The sequence below is a fragment of the Arvicanthis niloticus genome, chromosome 8, assembly GCF_011762505.2.
Source record: "Arvicanthis niloticus isolate mArvNil1 chromosome 8, mArvNil1.pat.X, whole genome shotgun sequence".
NCBI lineage: Eukaryota > Metazoa > Chordata > Mammalia > Rodentia > Muridae > Arvicanthis > Arvicanthis niloticus.
In genome coordinates this window covers 12,892,440-12,916,247 of record NC_047665.1, presented here as the reverse complement: position 1 = coordinate 12,916,247, position 23,808 = coordinate 12,892,440, and the positions used below count along the sequence as shown (strand labels likewise).

Below are 23,808 nucleotides of genomic sequence, written 5' to 3'. Positions count from 1 at the left end.
TTTTAAGGCTCTTTTAATTGTCAAGCTAAAATTGGTTTTGTCTCTTCTACAGTATTTATTGTAAGTTGCAATGACTGTATAATTTCCAATTGTGTTAGTGTGTTGAAACCTGACATGTCTGTTACAGGGGTCTATCAACCAGTTTTTGTCTTTACTGCCCTTGATTCACTGAAAAAAAAAAACTTGAAAGTGCTGGAAGAAGTGAGTTAGGCTTTAAGCAGAAGTAAGAGGGTAGCAGGCTTGATTATTGCTGGTATAACAGCTTTAATTTCATTAATTGCTAGCACCACTGCTTCTGCAATAGCATTGACACAAGGAGTTAAGATGGCTATTTTTGTTAACCATCTAGAAAAAAATGTTACTAATGTATTGAGCATACAAAAGGATTTATATAGGTATCTGGAACAACGGATGATGCTCTATAACCTATTCAAATTATCTGAAGGAGGTTCAGGGTTCAAGAGTTAGGAGCCACCTCAAGTGTTATGACAAATATAATTGGAGTAGTGTTACTTTTGAAATTCACAATGATTGTCATTATAATTATAAAAAAGTTTAAAGACACTTTTAGGATATTTGGCATAATCCTAACACCTCTTTGGGTGTGTTAACTTTCGTAGTGAGATTATGAATTTAAACAATGCTGCTCTGTTGAGCTTTGATGCTGCAGATAATGCTGATAAAATTATCCATGGCCTAAGTTTAGTATTTCCATTTTGGTCAAACCTCAGAAATGACATATATAACTTGATCAGGCTAGCCCTTCTTGTCCTGGGAATACTTTTATTCCTCCCCATTGTATTAAAACTTGTCTCTAACTACATCAACAGGCTGGCAGCCAAAGTACATGACTTGAAACTGATAATGGACCCCCAGACAGAGTTATTAATTTAACAGGCTGGCAAGCCACAGATGGGTAAGACTCTGCACAGAGTCTTACCAACCTAAGACAGAAATGCATTGCCTTTGGTAATGCATATTCCATGACAGGCAAGAATGGCATTCTTGTCAGAATGACCTAAGACAGACTCAGTCTTGTTGATAAAATAAAGAAGGGGGAGAGGTGGAAAGCCTTAGGGGCTGCTTGGCAAGAAGCTGACATGGGCCAAGGAAAGAAAATGGGCTGCTTGACAGGAATATGACATTGGCCAAGGACAAGGAAGTAGGCTTCAGGCAGGAATCTGACATTAGGCTAGAACTAAGAAGTAATTTTAGGTAGGAATCTAAATCTTACAATACAACAAAGAAGTAATCTCAGGCAGGAATCTAAATATTAGGCTAGAACAAAGAAGTAATTTCTGACAGGAATATAAATGAGGCTAGAACAAGGAAGTAGGCTTCAGACATGCAAATGACCTTGGGGTAGGACAGAGAAGTAGGCTCAGATACTTTCTTTGGTCATCCTGATAAGCCTTTAGAAACAGTGATCACAGGAGTGTTCACAAAATTGGGTTTAATGCCTTGCTTTTTCTTTGACTATTTGTGTTTATTGTCTTGCTTGTTCCTTGACTATCTGCATCTATTGTATTGCTAGACCCTCAATGTAGAACTGACCTTAATACATACATGTAAACAAAATGGTATAAAAGCATAAAGGAAGAGGGGGTATAAGATAGGGGGTTCTAGGGAGGGGAAATGGGAAAAGGGGATGACATCTGTATTGTAAATAAATAAAGTATCCAATTAAAAAAAGAAAGACTATTTGACAGACTGAGTGTATCAGGGAGTCGGAACAAGAGCAGGGGAGTAACAGAGGGAGCAGATACCTCAAAATATATTATATACATGCACAAAAATATTATGATGAAATCATTGTTTTGTCTAATTGTATTTGCTAGTAAAAAGCTTCTATTTAAAAATAACTGCATGGTATTGGTGCAGAAATAGACACATTGATCAATGGAATCAAACTGAAGACCCAGAAATAAACCCACACACCTATCGACACTTGGTTTTTGATAAAGAAGCCAAAACCATACAATGGAAAAATGAAGCATCTTCAAAAAATGGTGCTGGAGTAACTGGATGTCTACATGTAGAAGAATGAAAATCGATCCATACTTATCACCCTGCACAAAACTCAAGTCCAAGTGGATCAAGGACCTCAACATAAAACTGGATATACTAAATTTCATACAAGAGAAAGTGGGAACTACCCTTGAGCACATTTGTACAGGAGACAATTCCCGGACAGACCACCAATGGCTCAGACTCCAATATCAACAACTGATAAATGGGACTTCATGACACTGCAAAGCTCTTGTAAGGCAAAAGGCACTATCAAAAGGACAAATTGGCAGCCCACAGATTTGGAAAGGATCGTCACCCTATATCTGACAGAGGGCTAATATCCAAAATTTACAAAGAACCCAAGAAGTTAGATACCAACAACCCAAATAACCCAATTTAAAAATGGGGTACAGAACTAAACAGAGAATCCTCAACAGAGGAACTTCGAATGGCTGAGAAGCACTTAAATGTTCAAAGTCCTTAAGTCATTAGGGAAATGCAAATCAAAACAACCCTAAGGTTCCATCTTACACCCATCAAAATGGCTAAAATCAAAATCTCAAGGGACAGTACATGCTGGCAAGAATATAGAGCAAGGGGAACACTCCTCCATTGCTGGTGGGACTGCAAGCTTGTACAACCACTTTGGAAATCAATTTGATTTTTTTCTCACAACACTGGGAATAGCTCTACCTCAAGACCCAGCTATACCACTCCTGGGCATATAACCAAAAGATGCTTCAACATCTCACAAAGACACTTTCTCAACTATGCTCATAGCAGCTTTATTTGTAATAGCCAGAAACTGGAAATAACCTAGTTATCCCTCAACTGAAGAATGGATAAAGAAAATGTGGTACATTTACACAATGGAATACTGTTATGATATTAAAAACCAAGACATCATGAATTTTGCAGGCAAATAGACAGAACTTGAGAATATCATCCTGAGTGAGGTAACTCAGTTCCAAGAGGACGTGCATGGTTTGTACTCACTTATAAGTGAATATTAGACATAAAATACAGGATATGCATGCTACACTCCACAGACCAAAAGAAGCTAAACAAAAAGAAAGGCCCAAGTAAGGAATCTTGAATCTCACTTCGAAGGGGAAATAAAATAGGCATAAGAGGCAGATGGAGGGAGAAAACTGGGAGGGAGGGGGATAGGGAGGTGAATGGTGGGGGAGGTTCAGGATCAGATGGGGGGAGGTTCAGGATCAGATGCGGGGAGAAACAGGAGAGATGGCTAGATGGCTATAAGAATGAATGGAAATCTGTAGTTGACAGGGGTGAGGAGGTAGGGGGCATCTCCAGGATGAGACATAGCCCAGGACAAGGAAGACACCCAAGAGTCAATGGGGGTGACCTTAGCTGTGACTACATTGGAGATATGGAACCTGAAGAGGCCACCACCTCTTGTATCCAGATAGAAACCCCAGTGGATTAGCAGAGACACTAACTAACCCAAAATTTATCCTATCTACAAGAAATGCAGGCACAGGGGAGGGAACAGAGACTGAGGGAATGGCCAACAAATAACGGACCCAACTTGAGACCCATCCCATGGGCAAGTATCAGTTCCTAACACTATTAATGATGCTCTTGTTATGCTTGCAGACTGGAGCATGTGGTCCTCTGAGAGGCTCCACCCAGCAGACTCAGACAGCTAAATGTAAAGTGAATAAGAAAAAAAAAATAAAGAAAGAAACTGTGAAAGGAGAAGGGGAGATGAGATGGACGTTTCGGGGGGGGCGGGCCCGGGAAAGGGGATAACATCTGAAATGTAAATTTAAAAAAAATCCAATTTATAAAAGAAAGAGAGAGAGAGAGAGAGAGAGAGAGATATTGCTTTTTCCTAAGAATTAAGGGGCTGGGGTCACGAGATGCTGATTCATAGGATAATAAAAAAGAAACCAGAAGTAAGTGAATGGATTGATGAATAAAATAAAATACTGGGCTTATGATCTGCAGGAGATGAGCTATCCAGAGAATTGTTTAGAATAGCAAGAGGGAACCACTTGGAGAACTGTCTCCAGAAGAACATAGAGAGAGAGCTGTCTAGAGATCTCCAGAGAGAGCAGATCAGAGAGAAAGAATGCAAAATAGAGAGAAAGCAGGCTGGAAAGCTGTCTCCAGCAGAGCACGGGCCACCAGCCTGGACCCACAATTTGACTTGGAGTCATTTGTTTGTTTTCGCCACTCCCAGACACCCCTTTTCTCAGAACCCTTCTCCCCAAAGAAAAGCAAGCTCCCCTCCCTGTGGGATGTGTGCTTGCCTTTTAACTTCTCCATCCCATTCCCCATTGGAGGAACAGTTCTGTGCTTCCTCTGTGAAGCCTTGGCCTTTGATTCCCACACCAAGGATATAGGGAAGCTTCCAGCAAGAGCCTCCCCACCACCTACTACCAAAAAAAAAAAAAAAAAAAAAAAAAAAAAAAAAAAAAGACTGAGACAGGACTGCACTGGCCAGGGGAGAGAGACACGTGCCAGTGCTGTTCTTTGCCAGATGCCAAACATCCTCTGGAGCTCAAGCCCTTTGTTTCCTTTTATAAAGGCACAAGGCTGAGCTGAAGAAATGGGAGGTTATCTGGGTGAGGTTAAGGTGGGTGCTTCTCCTCACCCAGTGACCCCTGTTGATGTAGCCCCATGTGGCAGCAAAGGCATTAGGTAATTGCTTAACTCCCCTCCTCCACTCTTTGTGTGTGTGTGTGGGGGGGGGGGATGGTAAGGTGTTATTAGCTTAAAAGTCTCTCTCTGATGAAAGCAGTACATCATTAGGGAGATTAAACTTCTAAGGATGGACACTTGGGATTGGGAACCTGTTCTAGGAAGATGAACGAGCTCTATCCAAATATCCGGCCAGGGCTGCTCCTCACAAAGTCCTTCAGTGTCCACCCTCATGTCTCATGACATGAAAATGTTGTGTCTGCCAGAACATGGCTGCTTCTGCTTCATCCCTTCATCCTCCCGAGTGACAGGAAAAGCAGAAACAAAGTAACAACAAATTCCTGGCTCCTTCAGAGAGACAGGAAAAGATGAAACAAAGTAACGACTGCCCTAAGGGGCGGGGCCTGGGAGATGACTCAGTGTTGGCTCCACAAGCATGAGGACCTGAGTTCAGATTGTGCAAAAGGCCAAGTGTGATGGTCCATCCGTGCCTATAACCCCAGCACTATGAGTGAAGCCAGACAAATCCCAGAGGTCATCAGGTCATCGGCCAGGTGTTTTAGCTGGATCTGTGAACTCCAGGTTCAGAGAGAAAGAGAGAGATGCTGTCTCAAAAAATAAGATGGAGAGGGGTTGAGGAACTTACCCAGTGCCAGCCTCTGACCTCCACACCCACAGCCTCCCCTCCACTCCCCCATCCACATGTGCCTAAGTTCCTAGAAACACAAGAGATGCAGGGGAAATCCTTCTTGGCTCTGAGTCAGATCGGAGAGAATCATACAGAGGAAGAACCCAGAGTCAAGCAGAAGGACCTACAAGCCCCACCTCCCTGGAAGCCAAACTGAAGCAGTGATGTAGCTTCTTCATTAGCAAAAATTCAGAGAGCAAGGAAAAATACACGCTTCCTGCTCAGACTGTGGAGCTCTGATGTTCACCACGGTGCAATCATCCACGGGACTAAGGAGTCATGACAGATGGTCGTCACACCCTCGCTAATCACTGCAAATGAATGTGAGTGTTTTGTCCTTTAGAACGCTCAATGCTGTCTTATAACCACCATATGGTCCCCTGTCATCTGCAGAGTTTTCTGTCACTTGGGCACTGACTTATTTATTACACTTCAAAAAAATATTTGCAGAGACAACAATGAATTGGTGGTAGTAAAAACAAACAAACAACAACAACAAAAATAATGAGTGTCCTGTCGTGAAGACCTGGGGTACCACTTCCAGCCCCCCAACCCTAATCACTCACAGAGCCAAGGCCTCTGTGGTCGGAGGCAGAGAATAAACCTACTTTTCTATTATTGATGTACTTATTTCTCACCATGTAGCCCAGGCTAAGTGCAAACTCACAATCCTCCTGCCTTAGCCTCCCTAATGCTGGAATCACAGATGTGCCAGACCACACCAGGCTCTCCTTGTACACATCACAGAACACACATATTACACAACACACATTCACACACCAGACAACATGCACATCATATGCCATATACCACACACACATTGTACAACACAAATAATTCATACACAATGCATACGTGTATCCACATACTACATACAACAGCATGCACACACATCACACAATTCACAAAGCACCCATACAAGTCACACACACATACTCACGTCGATACACATATATAAAAATAAATCAATTAGATAATGGGAGGTCTCTGACAACAAGCAGGGTGGTAATGCCAGAAGCAGGGTCTATATGGGCATTGCAGACACGGACTAACCAGACACAGACATGATCAGATCCCTCATAGGAAAAGGGGGCACACGGAGACCACGTTCTCTGGACTGCATATACACAGCAAGGGTCATTGAATGCTCCATACACAGGAGCATTCAATGAGAACACATGAGGGACATCTGAAGTGTCGTCTGTGAGATTCATGTACCCAAGGCTAGCTGTGAAGGCAACCCAACAACAGAGGGGTAGGTGACAGTGTTAAATTACAATGTCAAAAGCCTGGACATCTCTGCTTCCGAGGATGTGTAGTCCTGGAAGTCTTCTGAGAATCTTGCAAAGGTGATAGCTACGACCAGTGCCAGCAGAAGCGGAGTTGAGCAGGCTGGAGAATGTTTTTTTTTCTTCTCCTGGTTGCCATGGGAGCATAGTGAACAGTGAGAACAAGCCAAGCGGGACCAGGGCTTGCGCAGTGCACTACGTAGTAGCCGCTCTCTTAGGTATCTACAGGGGATCTCGGGGATCAGCCACTGTCAGCTATTTTATCACAGGCCATCGGTGAGTATTGCGCTTCCTTATCTCATACACGCACACGTGTATCCCCAACATAATCTTCAAAGCTCTGTGTATTTATCCCTTAGTATCTGTGCCAGCTTTCTATCACTGTGATAAAATACATGAGGGTTTTTTTAAGCACATAAAGGAAAAGGGGAAGCTGACGAGATGTCGCAGTTGGTAAAATGCTTTCCTGAGTTCAGTCCCCAGAACCCACGTTATTAAAAAGAAAGGAAATAATGGGCGTGGTGTGATGAGCTTGAAATCCCAGGGTTGGGGAGATGGAAGCAGGGTGATCCCTGGGCCTCACTGGCTAGTCAGTTTGCCTTACCTAGTGAGTTCCAGGCCAATGAGAGACTTTGTCTCCTAAGAAGGAAGGGGAGGATGCATAAGGAATGCCACAGGAGGATGTCCTCCAGCCTCCATGTGCAACCACACACATGAACACACAAACAGACTAACTCAAATAGGAGGAAGCCTTCTCTATCTCACACATTCAATGGTTTTAATCTACAGTCACCCAACCTTGTTACTTTAAGCCTAACACAACAGAATGTCCTGTGGTGGGACATGGTGGTGGTAGGTAACACAACAGAGTGTCCTGTGGTGGGACATGGTGGTAGGTAACACAACAGAGTGTCTTGTGGTGGGACATGGTAGTAGGTAACACAACAGAGTGTCTTGTGGTGGGACGTGGTGGTAGGTAACACAACATAGTGTCCTGTGGTGGGATGTGGTGGTAGGAGGCCTGTTCATCCGATGGCAACTGAGAAGAAAAAGAGAAGGGGGAGACAAAGAGGTGAGGTCCCAGTGTCCCCTCAAGTTCCTGTCCACAGTGATCTGACTTTCTTCCACTAGGTCTTACCTGTTACGCTGACGGTGCCAGGGCTTTGGACCAAGCCTTCACCATATAAGTGAGAGGACCTAACTCACTCCATTTTAGAACAGGCAGCCATTCGGGCCTCAAGCTCCAGTTTCCCAAAGAAGCAGGCAAAGGTAAAATAAATAAATAAATAAATAAATAAATAAATAAATACAGACAATAGGCCATTAATCAGCAGTGGCCTGACATCTAGCCAAGAGAGATAAGCAGCCCAAGGACTGAGACAGTTCCTGGAATTTCTCTAAGGCCTGACCAAAAATGGTAAAGCCAATATAGCAACCAGTTAAAAATGTACTAATGTAATTGCTGCTTACCTAGCCAATCATATTAAAAATGACCCAACCATCCCTAAAATTCCCCTACTTGTTTTTAAAAGGAGCCTGCGGGCTCTTCTGGTCTTCAACGTTTTGTTTGAATGGCTGACCCCTGCATACCAGTTGTTTCTGCAAAATAAACACTCTTGGCTTTTGCATACTATTTGAGTCTGGGATTTGCCTTCAGCGACTCGAGGACCCTTACCACAGGTCTTTGGGGAATTTTTCAGACAAAAGTACAGGAGTATCTGCAAAGGATTGGTTCTAGCATCCTGGTCAGGCACCAAAGTCCTCTGATACTTAAGTCCTTAATGTAAAATTGTGTAGCATTCTCTTAAGAGTCTATATATATCCACCATTATAGTATGTGTGCGCGTGTGTGTTTGTGTGTTTGTGTGTTTGTGTGTTTGTGTGTGTGTGTGTGTGTGTGTGTGTGTCCTAGTTAGGGTTTGTTCTGTTGTCATGGGGAGAAAAGAATTTCTGTGGCTTACACTTCTACATCAAAGAAGCCAGGATGGGCACTCAAGGTGATGTAGAAAAACAGAACAGTAAGTTGATGTTATAAGGGATCTACTAACCCCACTTAAGAAACATTAAGTTATATAAAGTAAAACTTTGGTTCTCCGACCAAGCATTATTTCTGCCAGGCAGACAGGATGACCTTGGTTAACAGCTGCCTGGAAAAAAGCAGCACTAGTCTGTGTCCAGATGACAATAATAATATTGTTACATTGTAAATCTCTCCCACAAACAACCAGACGTTGGAATTTCTGCTGCTGAGAAACCTGTTTAATTGCTCAAACTATAACTTCAGGCCATGAAACTATAAACTGATGGGATTGTCATCCTGGGCTTGTTCCCTTTGCTACATTAGCCAGAACCAAGTGTTAAGGAGTTGTTCCTTTATTAATCTTAGTGGTGGCATGATTTCTCACTGGGCAAGACCCTGAAGCAGAGGCATGGAAGGACACGACACTACTTGCTGCTTGTTCTCCATGCCCAGCTCATCCTGTTTGCCTATGCCATCCAGAAACACCTGTTCAGGAGTGGCATTATTCCCAGTGAACCGGACTCTCTCACGTTGACCATTAATCAAGAAAATGGCCCATAGACTTGCCCACAAGCCAACCTAGTGAGGTCATTTTCCCAATTCAGATTCCCTTTCCCTAAACAACTCTAGCTTGTGTTAACTTGAGAAAACAACAACAACAAAAGAACAGTGTATGTGTGTGTGTGTGTATGTGTGTGTGTGTGTTGCCAGAGATTGAACCCAAGTCTCTGCACATACTAAATACATGTTCTACCAGTGAACTTTACATTTGCCTTCACATGTTAAATAGTTTCTAAATTACTGCTCACACCCAAGACCACGGAAACACCATGTAAGTCATTACAGTCTAATGTTCAGGAAATAAGGACAAGGGGAAAAGTTGCCCATGCTCAGTACAGATGAAACGTTCTTTTTCAAATAGTCTTAATTCACAGTTGGTCGAGCCCGTGCTGTGGAGCCCACATCAGCAGAGGGCTGGCTGTACTCTGAGTTGGCTCTCCCTAACAGTTCAGGCAATTCCGTTCTATTTCGTTTAGAAAGGCAGCCGTGGGAACAGACCTAAGTTGATCATCGCTGACCTGCACCTCCCCGTGTTGATACCATGCATGATCCTGTCCTCTTGGCCCAAAGCAGGATCTGTGCCTTCTGTTCTGGCCAGCAGAATATGGCAAAAATTATCACGTGCTAGTTTCGTGATTAAGCAATTTTATATATGAATTCTCTCTTAGCACACTGGAGTGGCCCAGTGAGAAAACAGTCATTTGAGACACCACAGGTGGTAAAACCCCATAGAAGGACTCCGACACCCAGGCAATGTCTGGAACAAGACTAGTAACAAGACTAACACTAGCAAAAAGCAGGATCCTTGAGCAAAGTGGACCAGAGGAGACAAACTGTTGATAAACTGAATGAATTTGAAAGAGGCTTCGCTCCCTGTTGGGATTTCAGATGAAGCACACAGCTCAGCCGGCATCTTCATTGTACCTGAGTAAAGGGGCTAGCTAATCTGGACTCCGAGTCCTGGCCAGAGGATGTGTGAGACAGCAAATGTCTACAGTAAACAAACAAACAAACAAACAAACTGCTTCGTGGTGGATCACACTCACTAAATGAGTTTCGTGACTGGGTTGAGTGCCATCCTTTGAAAAACACAGATGTAACCAACCAGTGGACAGCCACACTTTTGAATTGTGTAGGAATGTGACCTTTAAGAATGTCAATAAATTATATGAGAATATCTGTGACAGGCATTTGAACATGTGCGCTGGGAGAGGGAAGCCAATGTAGAATAGAAGTATTCTACAATGATGATTAGATTCTCTTCCTCCCTCCTTACAGGGGAAGATGGTGCAGAAAAGTCACCACTGAGCCAGCCTCTGTGAAGTGGTCAGACTCTAAGAGAAAAGAAGAGATCATTCGGGCAGCTACCAAGGATGAGCACGGGACTCGGAACGTGAGTAAGGTTTCCTAGAGGCTTCTGGGACTGAACCTGCTACCGCTGTATGCTCCATTTCTTGTTTTCAAGGCTTTGGTCTTCACCGCACATAGTTGGCCAGTCATGACTCCATGATGTCCCCTGTGAAATATGAGGTTGTGGCTTAAAGAAATACCCTCAACCCTCATCATTAGGATCCCAAAACAAAAACAAACAAAAAGAAACAAAAAATTGAAACTTCTTCTCTAATACAGCAGTTTCCTCTGAACAGAAACATCCCTGCCACCATCGGAGGTGTGACTCAGGAGACTCGGGAAGTAAACAAACCTTGCATGATTTGCTAACCTAAACAGACAAGGTTCACCAGGGCCCCTCCTGGAGGTTATTGGCAGCAGTAACCAATTTCAGCTGAGTTACAGAGAACAGATTCTCTGGTAGCGGAGAGGAGGTTCTCTCAACCGTTGAACTACTTGCAAGTCTTGGAGAGGAACTCCACAGTTGCGTTTTTCTGTCACCATGTTGGGGTGGAGCTTTTCATTGATGCCTTTGAATCATTCCTGTAAACGGCCCAAGCCCTGAGTGGCCAGGCCCCGCCCCCAGACTGCTCTAAAGGCCAAACCCAGTCTCTCGAATCTCAGGAGTGGCCCAGCCTCACCTCCCAGACTACAAATCCCAGACTACCTTGGAAAGCGCCTCCACAAACCCCCACAGAAACCCTGTATATACATGCTGCCTCCTGCTCAGTTCTCTGCTGCTTCTCTCTGGAGCAGAGGTGGCTATTCTCTGGTGTCCTTCCCAATAAATCTCGTGTGAGGTTTGTTGTGTGGCGTGACTGATATTCCTGGGCTCCCAACTGCGGGGATACCTTTCCCAAATGAACTGTAAAACTCACAACCTCTGCTCCTATCAAGTAATTCCTCCCATACACATACCCCTATAAGTAACGCTAACAAACTCCTTGGTTCACAGAGTTAGTGTAATCATGAACCATCCCTCCATAGTGTCTGGTGACAAATACTTTTTTATTTTATTTTTTGAAGCTCAGACTGGCTTCAAATTTAGGACTCTCCTACCTAAGTCTTGTGGGTGCTGGGATTATAGGCATGTACCACCATGACCAGCTAAGATATACATTTTTCCTGTGTGTGAATCATAATGTCATAGGTTGGGGGCCTCTTTTTCACAGGTGGGAGCAGTCATGTAACCTTTGAGAATTCAATAGCAGTCTGACAAGAGTAAATATGGTCTGCTAGGGGCTGGAGAGATGGCTCAGCGATTAAGAACACCGACTGTTCTTCCAGAGGTCCTGAGTTCAATTCCCAGCAACCACATGGTGGCTCACTCTTAGTAGAACCTGTGGGTATTCAGGACAAAACTGAGAAATATTTAAGAGTGCATTAGACTTTGTAAAAGAAATACAGCCATATAAAATATCTATCTCTACTCTATCAATCAATAATCTTTTCATTTATCCACTTATGTATCTGTTTAGATGGATGTGTTGTGAGGAATAGGGTCACATGACTACATAACCTGGGAAATTCCACACTTGCTGTAGTTCAAAGGCCGGACAGCAGGGATCCAGAAAGCCAATGGAGTAGACTCCAGTCCATCTAAGAAGACCTGGGAACTGTTAGTCACTGCTAAGCAGATCCTGGAACCAGCACCAGGGGTCGGAGAATGTGATCCTGTTCCCTCTTCTTGGTCCTCTGTTTGAGCCTTCAGTGGGGTGGGGGAGGCTCACCCACAGCAGAGAAGGTGGTCCACCTTTACCTGTTCCAGTGCCGAGCTCCTCTGTGATGTCCTCGCAGACACACAAGCAATGGTGTTTAATTTGATCTCTGGACTTCTAGTGACAATGATCAAGTGAACCATCACAAGCAATGTGGGACTGGAGTGACCAAAAGAGATTTGTCTAGGAACAGAAAGACCTTGGGGACCATTGATGTTGGGGTCGAGTAAAGTCACAAGTAGTCAAATTGTCCAGCAGGAAAAGTAACCAGGAGAGGGGAGGGGAAAAGGGGGGAAGAGAGGGAGAGGAAGAGAGAGAGAGAGGAAGAGAGAGAGGGGGAGAGAGAGAGGCTCTGAGGATAAAAGCATTGAGAGACTGGGTGAAGGAAAGGAACTCTGTGTTCAAGTTATGAGAACTAAACAGTAGAGAAATGGAGAACAGGACGTGTCGTAACATCAATGGTTTAGGATTTTTAAAATGAGTCTACACCTAAAATTATTTTAATTAACAAAAAAGAACTTGTAAGATGTTGTTCAAGACAGTTATCTACCAGGCCTCCGATCACCAGGCCTGGTACCCTGAGTTTGTTCCCGGGCCCACATGGTAAAAGATGAGGATGCCTCCTGAAAGTTGCCTTCTGACCTCCACATATGTGCAGTGGCATACATGTGCCCAAATACACAACATATATACACATCATGAAGAGGAGGAAGAGGAGGAGGAGGAAGAAGAGGAAGAAGATAAAGAAAAATCTCTGTAGCCACCCACATGTTTCAAATTTATTAGTGGCTATTGACAAAGACTTCCGGTGAGACTGAATCCAAGACATGTACATAGTCCCTGTGTTTACAAAAAGAACATCGAGTATAATTTAGGATATAAAGAATCAAGATTACGAGGCAAGAATAGCTGGGTATGATTGTCCAGAATGGCTGGAGAACTGAAGAAGCATGTTCTGGGACCAAATCAAAAAAGTGGAGGGTGATGGATGTGAGCAGAGGAGCCTCTGTGGGCGGAGAGGCAGCTTCCACGAGCAAGTGGAAAGAAGACACCAGGCAAGATCCAAAGAAGAGAGGAGATGCTTGACAAGATTAGTTAAGAAGAATTTCAACAAAGAGATGAATCAGGGTAAGGGATTAAAAAAGAGATAGTCGGAGCACATAAGGGCTAGCTCCAAAGGATGATCCCTCACTTCAAGGCCTGAAGTGGTGAGGGGAAAGGATGGAACCGAGGTGCTATTGGAGCCTGCAGAGACCAGAGCAGGAGGCAGGGCTATGGTGCAGGAGGTGTAGCTATGGTGCAGGAGGTCTGACCTTGTTACTGGAGGCAAGCCTGTGGCTCCAACCTTGGTATAAGAAGCCTGGCTGTGATACAGGAGATGTGGCTATGGAAGGGGCAGGGAATGGCTGTTTCATGAGACCTGACTGGTGAATTCAGAAGGCATGGTCATGGTGGGTGCAGGAGTCTGTTCTCAAAAATTCCCCAGAAATGTCTTGTTTGGACCACTTGAACCATTACTCTTGGGCACACAGAATTAGGCACCAAGTCTTAGTTGCTACATATTTGTCATCTGCTCTAATATGATACGTTTGATCCATATGTTTGTTAACATCCGTGTTTTTGCTTACAGGTCTCTTATGGGACATTTTTTATTACAAATAGATATTTATATGACTTATTTCTTTATAACAAAATGCAAACTGAGTGTGGGTACTAGGTATGAGGATTGCTCATACCAAGTGAGAGGCCAGCCTGGTCTACATAAGCCAGGATGGATGGCTGCAAGTGAGAGGCCAGCCTGGTCTACATACAGCCAGGACTACAAAGCAAGACCCTATTTCAACAACAAAATCCCCCACACACAGCAGCTGGGTGTTTTGCGTTGTCACCGGGACTGAGAATGTCTTTAACCCTTAGCCCTACAAAATGGAGGCCCCCTCCGATTCCAATGCTATGATTTCAGAAGCCCACAAATTCCCACCCAGTCTTGCTTGGCTTCAGCTTCACCACAGGCTATGGAGGTTACTTGGGTGCTTTACAGTGGCCTCACAAAGATGATCAAATTTTCCCTTCTATTTTCAGGATGTACCTTACTGTTGATTCATGACAGCCAGACTTATGGCCATAAGCAGCCTTGTAACTCACCCTGATCGCAGCTATACACACATACACAGGCACAGAGACACATGTGGGCATGCACACATGCCCACATGCGTGTGCATTTTCACACGCACCAAGCACACCACACCCTTCCTGGGCTCATGAATACTAGAAATCCCTTCCGTTGTAGGAGGCCATTTTGAAATCGAAATCACCCAGGAAAACAAAAACAAAAATTGGGGTACCAAATGACTATAAATATAAGTTAGAAAAGCAAAGATGAGCTGAAGAGGTGGCTCAGTGGTAGAGTGCTTATGATTCAAGCCTGAGATCCTGAGTTCAGATCCCCAGTAAAAAGCTGGATGTGGTGCTACCCACCCCAGCACTTGGGAAGCAGATACAGGAGGATCCCAGGAGTTCACAATAGATAGCCTGGCTAAATTCAGCCTCTGTATCTCCCATCAATCCCCCGTACATTGTATCTTCCAGAGGCTGAAGAAGGTAGTGCACCCATCCCCCAAAGGAGTAGAAAAATAAAATTCATCTTCTTCAGTCTTCCCACTCACTGTGTGGACAGACTGATCTGGAACAGATGGAATTTCATGGGCACAATCCCATGATTGATCACACCCTGGCTCCAAAGGTTTAGGGTGGCGCCTAATGCACAGAAAGAGAATGAATCAAAGAAAACCCACCAAGAATCAGGCAGTTTCTCAGCAGCCGTCTTCCTCTTGCAGCAGGTTAATAATTCCATTGAGGGCCCTGAAATTTGCTAAAAGTCTTTGCCTATGTTTCTTACAGATGCAAAAGGGATGGTCACCAGGAAGAGATTAATAAAAAGCAAGAACCACTTTTAAGATCATATTACTTCTCCAGTGAGAAACGTGTGTCAAGAATCCAGCAGAGGCAGAGAGCCCAGGCCAGTTAATGAGGTCACACAAAGGGCCAGAAGAGAAAAGATGGTGTGTCTCACAGATTGATGTTTCTAGTCTCTCCTCACATCTGGACGTATTAAGATTTTCCCACAATTAAGACACACTTGGATAGGCAGTCAGCCCTCAGCCCAGAATCAGTGCTTGTAGAAACATCTCTGTATTCCCGTTATTTTTCTTTTTGGGGTGTGTGTGTGTGTGTGTGTGTGTGTGTGTGTTCATGTGCATATAATTACCTGTGTGTGTGTGTGTGTGTGTGTGTGTGTGTTCATGTGCATATAATTACCTGTGTATATATGTGTATTCATGTGTGTGCGAGTGCCTGTGCACACGTGTGTGTGGTGTGTGGAGGTCAGAGTGAATGGTACCTATCTTTTTCTATCATTCTCTATCTTGGTTTTTGAACCAGTTCAGCTTGTCTGATCAGCAAGGTCCAGGGACCTTCCCATCTCTGTTCCCCTCTTCACTGAAGCTACAGACAGATGCCATTGTACCTCGCTTTTTATGTGAGTGCTCCAAGCCCCTCCTCTTCCACTTCCTTTCTTTTTCTCCCCACCCCTTCAGTTCTCTTCCTCCCTCCCCTCTCCTTCCCTACATAGTCAATATGTGTTGTTTCTTCAAGCTTTTTGTCTGGAGGTTTTCAAGCACACAGAAGTTGATAAAGCATACAACACATTTCTATATTTCTGCCATGCAGCCTCAAGTACTGGCAACATTTTTTCACCTCAGTTTTATCTGTTTTCCACGTCTCATTTTGTCTTCTGCCCAGTGTTTCCCTGGAGCATTTTAAAGTAAATTCTAGAATTTCACTCTTAAAGGGGTCATATACTGTTCTAAAAGATAAGTCGTTTTTAAAGTCTTAAGCCTGATGTGTTAGTATTACTTCCCCAAATAAATCACCTTGATGTCATCTGATACCCACTTTGTTTTAAAAATCTCCCTAATTTTCTCAAAAGAGAGAAAAAGAGCTTTGTATATTTGGTCTGTTCAAACGGGCTCCAACAGAGTGTGAGAGATCTATCAGTGTCCAAAGCCCCTCGGTATGCAACGCTGTCCTTGTTCCTGGGTTTCACACCATATGTTTGGGCAGCTCAATTTTCCACAGTCTAGATCTTGATGAATTGCTTTCTCATAATGTAGCTTAGACATTCCTCTGCTCCCTGTGTTTCCTGTAAGCTGGTGTTTAGACTTCGAAGTCTGCTTAGGCTCCATTAGAACTTGTAAGCATGAACACTCCACAGCAGTGACAGGAGTTATGACTGCAGCACCGGGGTCTGGATTCCCAGGTTTGTGCTTGGAGATTTGATCATTTGAAACGTGGATGTGTAGACACAAAGAGCCTATGTGAGCCACTCCTATATGCCCAGTGCAAAAGCCTGGTCTAACCAGAGAAATACCCATCCAGTGCAGACTGGGTCCAAACAGTTCATAAAACCAGGATCTTTATAACCTCACACAAGCCTGCAGTTCTTGGAGCCCACTGGGTTTTATTAGTACACGTCGGTACTGTTTTAACTTTAAAATACCAGTCAGCTTGTCTTCACTCCAGTCCTTTGTTTCAACATTTTTCTCATCAATGGAAATTAAAATAACAAAACCTCTAACCTCTCTCTCTCTCTCTCTCTCTCTCTCTCTCTCTCTCTCTCTCTCTCTCACACACACACACACACAGTGGATGAAACAAGCTCCAACAACTTTTTTTTCCCCTCTTAGCCATTTCATACCACCTAAATCACCTCACAGCCATGGGTTACATATTCTCCAAAAACAACTACCACAAAAACATATCCTTCAAAACACATTAAAAATCATTGCACAAAAGGAAATTTCAACAACAGGATTATTGATTATGCATCTTTTTCTTGAAACGACATAACTGAACATTTCTGTCTATCTTTCTCTCCCCGAATTCATTGTAACCTCAAAGCAGTAACTCTCTTGTTGATTAACAAAGTTGAAGCAAGTGTTTCTCCCTGTGCTTAGCTGACGACAATTTGTATTTACCAAGAAACAGATTGCTTGTCTTATGGCTTATTTTTGAAGTCTTGTTCAACTAATCTTGCTAGTCATCTATTCTCTATTCTTATACTCACAATAGAATTATTTACTCCTTGTTCATAACCCTGTCTTTTCATGGGGTACACTGAAACCTGTGACCATATCCCCAGATCACAAGATCAAATAACTCAGACCCAACCCAGAATGAATGTTTTCTTTGATCATTAGCTCATCCCAAGCCTATTTTCTCTTCCAAGTACAGTTATGTGTTTGTAGCGCATGAAAGCTCACTCACTGTGCCCCTCCTCTAACCTCTGAAGACTTTACTACTGTACAAGGAGAGGGCACGTTCTATTCTTGATTCTAACTTTATTACATCTTTCTGGCAAAACAGCCTAAACTATCTCCTTAAACTTTCTACCCACTAACCAAACTTCCTAAAACTATTTAAATCAAATCAGGAATTCTGGGAAAATCATTACTTCATCTAAACAACATTATTCCATGAAACTCCATCTCCATATTGATCTGTAGGAAAATTTCCCAGTAAAGTGGGCTGTCTCCCAAGAAGCAGTCACACAAGACTATAGACAGTGAGGGTCTCTCCCTGTGCCCAATCACACCATGCTAGATACGGGAAGAATATAGCAACAACAAGCATGAGAAGGCACAGCAGCAGCAAGAAGCAATCCAGAGATGAACATCCTGGGGCTGTGTCTCAAGATACAGCCATCGCAGCTACACAAGATGCTGGACAATCTCCAAGAAGCTCACTTGCCCACCACTGCAGTTCCACCTCCATGGTGTTCATCACGTGGGGTTGTGACCACCTCCCCCTCTGTGCTGGCAGTCATTCTGGCTTGAGCTTGAAAATCTTGTGCATGCTGTTACAACCACGGAGAATCCATGACTGTCTGTCATCCAGAAAATACTATTTTCTGCAATCACCTACCACCTTAGGTTCCCATAAACTCTCTGCTGTCTCTTCCACAGTGATTCCTGATCCCTGGGAAGTGAAGATGTGTTACAAACGTCCCATGTAAGTTTGAGAACTCTGCAGTTTCTTATTCTTTGCCTTGACTAGTTGTGGGTCTTTGTGTTAACTGTCATCTCCTATAATAGGAAGTTTCTCTAGGGGCCAAAGTAATAACCTATGAATATAATAAATCATTATGATTTATTAATGCTATGTCCTTTTTTTCTCAAATTTTTTTTATTTATTTACCTCTCAAATGCTGTCCCCCTTCCCAGTCTCCCCCCCCCCACAAACTCCATCCCATGCCCCTCTCCTTTGCCTCTAAGAGGGTGCTCCCCCACCCACCCACCAACCCACTCCCACCTCACCCCTCTAGCATCCCCTTATGCTGGGGCAACACACCTCCACAGGACCAAGGGCCTCCCCTCCCACTGATGCCAGATAAGGCAATCCTCTGCTACATATGTTTGGTTGTTGGTTTAGTCCCTGGGAGCTCTGGGGGTCTGGTTAGTTGATATTGTTGTTCTTCCTATGGGGTTGCAATTCCCTTCAGCTCCTTCAGTCCTCCCACTAACTCTTCCATTTGGGGGCCCCAAACTCAGTTCCATGGTTGGCTGTATCTGCATCTGTCCTAGTCAGATGCTGGTGGAGCCTCTCAGAGGACGGCCATACTAGGTTTCTGTCTGGGAGGACTTCTTGGCATCAGCAATAGTGTCCAGGTTTGGTGTTTGAAGATGGATCCCAAGACGGGGCAGTCTCTGGATGGCCTTTCCTTTAGTTCTGCTCCACTCTTTGTCCCTGTGTTTCCTTTAGACAGATACAATTCTGGATTAAAAATTTTGAGATGGGTGGGTGGCCCCTCCCTCAACTGGGGGCTATGTCCTTTTAACAGAGTAATGCTGGTAGGTTCTCACACAGCTGTAGGATCTTGGTTCCAACAGTGCCAGGCAAGGGTTTCATCTTCAGAGCAGGACTTACATTCGGTCGGAAAGTGGTTGGTTACTCGCAAGCCATTTCTGCCACTATGGCTCCAGAGGGCTTGCCTTCCCAGACAGGAGTCATTGGAATTTGCAGGGTTCACAGCTTGGTGAGACTGAGGATTTGTTTCCTCAGTGGTTTGCATAGCACCTTCCAGAATTGTGAGAGCTAAGCAGTAGGGGGTGAAGCTCACTTACCAGCTTGCTTTCTCCGTGTTCTATGATTCAAGTGTGTGGCGTCTTCAGTGATAGCCTCTCGCTGTCACGCTCTGGGTAGTAACCGAGAGCCTTGGCAAAAGCCAGCATCATTTAAGGGGCTACGGGGCCTCACTGTTCCACAAATCCACATGAGGTGACCCATTCCTGGCACTGGGCTTTTTACTGGCTAGCCTCTGTGAGTCGTAGGAGTATCATGCTTCCTTGTAGGTTAACTCCACTTAAACACTTTTTATATGCAGCAGTTTGTTTGTTTGTTTGTTTGTTTGTTTATTTATTTATTTTGGAAACTTCTGCAGTGGTACTTTTTCTTGCGAACTTTTCAGGTTTTTCTTTTTTACAATCGCTGAAGATTCCAAGTCTTTCCCCATATTTTACTCTTAAATGCGTTTGGAGAGCCAATGAAATCCAGAGAAAAGGCCTTCCTTACCCTTTGCAATACAGTCAATCCAAAAGTCGGGAAAGAAAAATGGAGATTCTACAAGAAATAGAAAAAGGTGGAAAAACAATACATATGACTAACAGTGTTTAGGGATGAAAATATTCTATCCCCAAAATGAGGGACGTATTTTTATTTTACCAAGAGCAAAATAGGGAAAACACATATAACAGAAGAGAACATTTTTTATTGGATATTTTATTTACTTACATTTCAAATGTTTTTTTTTTAATTGGATATTTTCTTTATGTACATTTCAATTGTTTTCTCTTTTCCAGGTCTCCCCTTTAGAAACCCCCTATCACATTCCTCCTCCCTCTGCCTCTATGAGGGTGCTACCCCACCCACCCACTCACTCACTCCTGTCTTCCCACCTGGCATTCCCCTACACTGGAGCATCGAACACCCTCAGGCCCAAGGGCCACTCCTTCCACTGACATCCAACAAGGCCATCCTCTGCCACATATGCAGCCATATCCATGGGTCCCTCAATGTGTACTTTTTGGCTGGTGGTCCAGTCCCCAGGAGCTCCAGGGGGTCTGGCCAGTTGACACAGTTGCTCCCCGAATGGAGCTGCAAACCCCCTCAGCTCAGAAGAAAACATTTTAATTAGTGATAATACTGTGAGTGTGTGACTGGGGGGGGTGGGGGGGCGTTAATGGAGGGTTGCATGATAGGGAGTAGGGCCAGAGTAGAACCCCACATCACTCCTCAGGTTCTGTCCACCTTGTTTTTTGAGACAGAGTCTCTTATTGGTCTGTGTAGGCAAGACTGGCTGTCCAGTGAAGGCCAAGGATCCCGTCCTCCCAACTCTGCAATTGTTAACATGTGTCACTGCGCCCGGCTACCACCACAAAGTAACCAGGAAATGGAACAAAATGACAAGAATTAAAGAGCCAGCTCACCTTTAGGCACTGGGTATAGAAGGAGATGTGTAGCCCAGTGGTTACCCCACACACTCTACAGCAAGAGGCTGCCAGAGCCTATGAGGTCCTCAGGAGTGTGCCCTGGGTGTGTGAGCATCTCAGCCTGATGCCAGCCATTTGGTGGTTTCGTACAAAGGATTCTGGTCCCTTGAAACTGCTATTTCAGAGAGAGTTTGTGAGAACGGTTTACTTCCCTGTGATCAGACCTCCATCCCAAGAATGCCAACCACTTTGGGGAAATTGTCACAAATTTGGCACTTTTCTTAGAAAGCCATGTGAGCTGTGTGGAAAATCTCATCCAATCAAGACCTGCTCAGAGATTTGCTATAATGTCTTCAATAGCGGAGACAAGGGAAAAGATCATGTTATATTCTTCATAATTCTCATTCCAATTAAAAATGATTACAATTATTTTTAAATGTTTCCACTGCTACTCTTATGAATTTTTTTTTAAAGATAAGGTCTCAGTATTTAGCCCAACCTGCTCTCTGATCCTCCTATGTCCTGAGTGATGAAACCACAGGCTAGTACTACTAGGCTGGGCTGGCAGTGAACTTTTGATGAAGCAATTTGATGGTATTTAAACTAGATCCATATGCTCGGCTCAGTACCGGTGAGGGTGACTTTGCAAGCAGGGCAGCCATGTAAAGGGTCCTGTGTCAGCTTGAGTCAAGAAGGAAGGCCACACAGAGATTACCTTTCAAATACAACTCACTTCCCACAGGAATAAATCAACACAGAATCATTTGCCAAAGCCACATACTGGTTTCGTTAGTTTGCTTTTACCATCCACTAGCTTTCCAATATTGAAACTTCAGCTTCTCAAGATGTTAGGTTTTGCTATTTTTAAAGAGCTATAAATTTTGAGACTTAGGGTTAAAAAAAAAGTCTAACGTAACAATGTGCAACTGGATTTAATTTATTTCATTTCTTCTTCTTCAGGAAAACCCAGGAGAATTTATTCAGTCTACCTAAGAGATTAACCAGACATCCAACGTGAAGTCTATGCTACGGAACAGAAAAATTTGTAATTCCCATCTGGTTATAATAAAAAATAAACATTTAGGACTAAGACTTTGATTGCTAAAAGAAATGGAATATTTATTTTGAAATTAAAATAAAAATGTGAATACCAAGTTAAGGAAGCAGTTCACCGCCCCTGGATGAAATGTGAGTTTCTTTCTGCCTGGAAGGATGAAGGGTGCTTTCTTCCCAGCACAGAGCAGGACTACACACCATTAGCTCAGCCTTGGTTGCTTGCTCCCACAGCCTGGAATCTACCTTTCATGGAGCCATTCTGTTCCCCTCCAAATTTCCAAAGTCTTCATCCTACCCAAGACATGAGCCTTATTCCCTCCCTCCCTTCCTACCTCCGTTTCTCTCCCCTCCCCTATTTCTTCCCTCCCCTATCTCTCCCCTCCCCTATCTCTCCCCTCCTCTCTCTCTCCATCCCTCTCTCTTGTGTCTGGATAGCTGTACACCCTTGAATGCATTTGCACATGCATGTAGAGGCCAGGAGGCAACCTTGGGTATTGTTGCTTAGCAACCATCTACTGTCTTTTTATGTTAAGAGGAAAGTACAGTGGGTGAGGAGATAGCTCATTTAGTAAAGGAGTTGCCCTTGAGTTTTGATCCTCAGAGCCCAGGCTGGGGTTTCTGTTTTGTTTTATTTGGTTGGTTTTGTTTTGTGTTTTTAAGGCTTGTCATGGTGGCACAGATTTGTAATCTCAGTGCTGGGGAGGCAGAGAGAAGTGGATGCTTGGGGTTTGTGGAGCAGCCATCCTATCCTGTTGGTAAGCTCCAGGTTCAGGCCACGATCCTATCTCAAAAGACAAGACTTCCTAAAAATGTTTCAAATTCCTTTACCCAAGTCCCCTCACCCCACCTTGCCAAGCAGGGGGCTATAGGCAGGGCCACAGGAGCTGGTTCTCTCTATATATATTCTTTGAAGGTGTTCGGGAACCTGCAGTAAATAACCTGCTGTTGCAGAAACTACTTACAGAAAAACAGGGTCTTCAAACTGATACACAAAATATAGAAGAGATGGAGATGTTGTTCCTGGTCAGTTACAATGAGGAAACCGTGTTAGGACAAGGTGTGAAGGGTTCTTTAGAATTTCTCAGACTCCGTACTGCCTAGTTTTGTGTGTCATTTTGACACAAGCTGGAGTTATCACAGAGAAAGGAGCCTCCCTTGAGGAAATGCCTCCATGAGACCCAGCTGGAAGGCATTTTCTCAAAGTGGGAGGGCCCAGCCCATTGTGGGTGGTCCATCTCTGGGCTGGTAGTCCTGGGTTCTATAAGAAAGCCAACTGAGCAAGCTAGGGGAAGCAAGCCAGTAAGTAACATCCCTCCATGGCCTCTGCATCAGCTCCTGCCTCCAGTTTCCAGTCTTGATTGCCTTTGGTGATGAACAGCAATGTGGAAGTGTAAGCTAAATAAACCCTTTCCTCCCCAACTTGCTTCTTGGTCATGGTGTTTTGTGCAGAAGCCTTGACTAAGACAGACTCCCTTTACCCTCACTCCCATCCTAAGCCCATTTAAATTTGTTTGAAATGTTTAGTTATTACTGTTGTTAATCTCTGCATGTGCATGCAGGCGTGCACACATATGCGTATGCATCTATGTACGTGCCAAAACCTACTTGTGGAAGTCAGAAGACAACTCGCTGGAGCTGGTTCCCTCCCTCCTCCCTATTACAGCACAGCCTCTCTGGCTTCTGCTGCTGCTGTGTGCTCTTGCTGGCCCACACACTGACTGGGGATTCTCCAGCCTCCACCTCCCATCTCACTGTAGGGAGTTGGGATGATGTTCCTTCCAGCCTTTGTCACCTGGGTTACAGAAATGAAACTCTGGGTCATCCTTTCTGTGTGGCAAGGACTTTTACCCAAAGAGCCACC

The 23,808-nt window shown here is 44.0% G+C and overlaps 1 long non-coding RNA gene across 2 annotated transcripts; it reads left to right on the top strand.

Annotated features, from left to right (window-relative positions):
• Window positions 1-6,809: 6,809 nt before the first annotated feature.
• LOC143443260 (uncharacterized) lies at window positions 6,810-22,057 on the top strand. Of its 2 annotated transcripts, XR_013112066.1 has the most exons (5): window positions 6,820-6,933; window positions 7,789-7,926; window positions 10,517-10,631; window positions 15,247-18,414; window positions 21,852-22,057. It is a non-coding gene; the product is annotated as an uncharacterized LOC143443260 (long non-coding RNA). The 2 variants fall into 2 exon arrangements; XR_013112065.1 differs by lacking the exon at window positions 7,789-7,926 and having other exon boundaries at window positions 6,810-6,933.
• The last annotated feature ends 1,751 nt before the right edge of the window (window positions 22,058-23,808 follow it).